Source organism: Mandrillus leucophaeus, unplaced genomic scaffold (genome assembly GCF_000951045.1).
Source record: "Mandrillus leucophaeus isolate KB7577 unplaced genomic scaffold, Mleu.le_1.0 Scaffold754, whole genome shotgun sequence".
In the NCBI taxonomy this organism is placed as follows: Eukaryota; Metazoa; Chordata; class Mammalia; order Primates; family Cercopithecidae; genus Mandrillus; species Mandrillus leucophaeus.
This window is the reverse complement of record NW_012108186.1, coordinates 97,154-100,993: the sequence shown is the minus strand read 5'-3', so window position 1 is coordinate 100,993 and position 3,840 is coordinate 97,154. Positions and strand designations below refer to the sequence as shown.

Genomic DNA, 3,840 nt, shown 5'->3' with positions numbered 1-3,840 from the left:
AGAAGTTGAATATCTAGTCCAAGAAGGAGAGAGGTTTCTATAAAAAACGTGTGTGTTTGTATATATATCTATGTATGTATATGTATGTATACATCTATGTATATGCATATGTGTATATATCTACATACATCGATATGTAAATATATTAATATATCCACATATATTTATGTATACATATGTGTGTATTTTTATATGTGTATACATATATATGTATGTGTATATACACACACCCACACCTTCTCTTGGCATTATTGTCAAAAATCAGTTGACCATAGACAAGTGCCTATATAATATGCACTGTGTGTGTATATATAACTATACAGGAAAAACAGGGTGCAAAGAAGAAAAAAAGAACTTTTTTTTGTTGTCGTTGTTTTGAGACTGAGATTTAATACAGGCAAAATCACTGTGAACATTATAAATCACTTATGTAAGTTTAGCCATTCTCCTACATATGATCCTAAGCTTTGGAAATGGGAAAATTCTTTTATTATTATTATTATTATTATTATACTTTAAGTTCTAGGGTACATGTGCACAGCGTGCAGGTTTGTTACATATGTATACATGTGCCATGTTGGTGTGCTGAACCCATTTACTCGTCATTTACATTAGGTATATCTCCTAATGTTATCCCTCCCCCCTCCCCACTCCCGACAATAGGCCCCAGTGTGTGATGTTCTCCTTCCTGTGTCCAAGTGATCTCATTGTTTAATTCCACCTATGAGTGAGAACATGTGGTATTTGGTTTTCTGTTCTTGCAATAGTTTGCTGAGAATGATGGTTTCCAGCAGCATCCATGTCCCTACAAAGGACATGAACTCATCCTTGAAAAAAAGAACTTTTAAAAAACCTGTAATTAGAATCATCAGAGAGATAGGAAAATAATGCATGCATAAAATAAGAAAAAATATAATATAAAATAAGAAAGATTAAGGTTATTAGAAATTAAAAGTGTTATTGTCAAAATGAGAAATTTAATAAAAGAGTTGGAAGATAGAGTCATGGAAAACTCTCACACAGTAAAACAAAGAAACTATTTTTTTTTAAAGAGAGGGATAAAGCAATAAAGTCCAGAGGTTCAAGTTAGGAAGTCTTACATCCAGCCAAGATGAGTTCCAGAAAAAGAGACCAGAGGAAATCAAAGAAGAGAAATGGTCAAAGAAATAATAATGATAAAATTTCCTACAACAAAAGGATATGTCTCCAAGTTGTAAGAAGCCACTAAGTAATTCACACTTACTAATGAGTTTAACAAAAGAAGTGCAAAACATATTTTCAAAACTACAAAATATTGTCAAAGGAAATTAAAGAAGATATAAATGATTTTTAAAAACGCAAGATGGCTGTACTCCCCAAAGTAGTCTACAGATTCAACATCATCCTTGTCAGACTTTGGGCTGCTTCTTTGTAGAAGTTGACAAGCTGAATCTAAAGTTCACACTGAACTTCAAGGAACCCGGAAGGGCCAAATCAATCTTAAAATAGAATAACAAAGTAGGAGGATTTATTCCTTCTAATTTCAAAGCTTACTAAAAGCAACAGTAATCAAGACAGAGTGGTACTGGCACTAGGATAGACATACAAATCAATGGAATAGAATTGTGAGTTCATAAATAGACCTGTGTGTCTATGATCAACTGACTTTTGACAATGATGCCAAGAGTATTCAATGAGAAAATAACAGTCTCTTCAACAATTGGTGCCAGTGCCATTCAATAGCTACATGCAGAAGTATGAAGTTAGACCCTTACTTTACATCTTAAAAAAAAAAAAATCCAAAATGAATCAAAGACTTAAACATAAGAGCTAAAACTCCTAGAAGTAAACATAGTCATAAATTTTCATGACCTTTTATTTAACAATGATTTCTTATGTATGGCACCAAAAGCACAATAAATGAAAGAGAAAAAAGATAAATTTGAATTCCTAAAAATTAAAACTCTTGTATATCAAAGGGCACTATCAAGAAAGTGAAAAAACAATCTCCAGAACTGAAGAAAACATTTGCAAACTGTATGTCTGATAAGGATGTAGTACCAATAATACATATTTTAAAATCTCTTATAACTCAACAAAGAAAAGAAACAGTAGGCAAAGGACATAAATAGATATCTTTTCAAGGAAGATATGCAAATGTCCAACAAACACATAAAAAAAGATACTCATCATCATTAATTATTAGGAAAATGCAAATCAAAACTATAAGACACCACTTCACATCCATTAGGATAGCTATAATAATAATTTTAAAACAACAAAACATAAATGTTGGTAAGGATATGGTGAAACTGGAAGCCTTGTACTTTGCTGATGAGAATTTAAATGCTACCGCCACTCTGAACTACAATTTGACAGTTCCTCAATAAATTAAACATACAATTACCATAGGACCCAGCAAGTAAACTCAGGTTTATACACAAAGTATTTGAAAGCAGATATTCAAACAAAAATGTATAGATGGATGTTCATAGGAGTGCTGTGCACAATAGCCAAAAGGTAGAAATAACTCAAATGACCATTGACAAGTGAGTGGATAAACAAAATAGGGTAGACTGAGCTACCTGCATGCACTGTGCAGTGCCACAGAGGTCAACCAGAATCAACATGTCTGGCACTGAGGAAGCAATTTTTGGAGAGCGTGACAGTCATACTGCTGTTCATGGCAGCTCGGCATGCTTTGGACAGTGCCAGTACACAGTAGAAGAGTACCAGGCCATCCAGAAGGCCCTGAGGCAGAGGCTGGGCCCAGAATACATAAGTAGCGCATGACTGGAGGAGGCCAGAGGTGTGTTACATTGAGGGTTATTGGGTAACTAATCTGGCCTATGACATGTTTGGTTACAACGGTGGGGCACACTCCATCACACAGCAGAATGTGGATTTTGTTGAGCTCAACAATGGCAAGTTCTACATGGGAGTCTGTACATTTGTGAGGGTCCGGTTGAAGGATGGTTCATATCATGAAGCTGTGGGTTATGGTGTTAGGGCCTCCAGTCCAAGGCCTTATCTTTGGAGAAGGCAAGGAAGGAGGCAGTGACAGAAGGGCTGAAGCGAGCCCTCAGGAGTTTTTGTAATGCACTTGGAAATTGTATTTTGGACAGAGACTACTTGAGGTCACTAAACAAGCTTCCATGCCAGTTGCCTCTTGAAGCGGATTAAACTAAAGCAAAGAGACAAGATTTTGAAACACCTGTGGAATAGGCAAGATACAACAGCTGCCAACTGAACATGACCCTGGGACACCCACAACTTCAAGTGATGACCTTCCCTTGCGGACCAAGCCACATTGTGATTCAGGGGGACAAGGATTGCAGCTTTCCAACTTCTGAGCTCATCCACTATTGGTGAGAGAGGCCATGTACCAGCAGAAGCTCTGGCAAAAGCAGCTGCAGCAGCAGTTCCGGGAGCAGATGAAGAAACAGCAAGTCCAGTTTTCGCCGTCAGTTGAGAAGAGTGAGGAGACTCTTGGAGACAACTCTGAAATCTGGGATGTGACTCCAGATGCAGGGGATGGTGTGGTCAAGATTTGTCTAGAGAAGAACCACCCCAGACCTCTGACACACCAGCCTTGAACAACCAGATAGTGACCCAGAACAGGACTCCACACAGCCTACGCTGCCAGAAACCACAAGCAAAATCTGGATCTTGAGACCTCCAAACTTACAGCACTGACCAGCGCATAACAGGAAACTGAGAAGCTCATAGGAAGGGCCAGGACATAAAGAAAAGGAAATTGGATACATCTTAACTGAGCCTCTGACTACATCATTGGACTCTGTCACAAAGGGACTTTGGAAAACTACTTTTTGGTCATGAAATTGTTCATCCCTCATGGAG

The 3,840-nt window shown here is 37.5% G+C and overlaps 1 pseudogene; it reads left to right on the top strand.

The window, feature by feature from the left end:
• The first annotated feature begins 2,552 nt into the window (after positions 1-2,552).
• Positions 2,553-3,575, top strand: LOC105529210 (annotated as a pseudogene).
• The last annotated feature ends 265 nt before the right edge of the window (positions 3,576-3,840 follow it).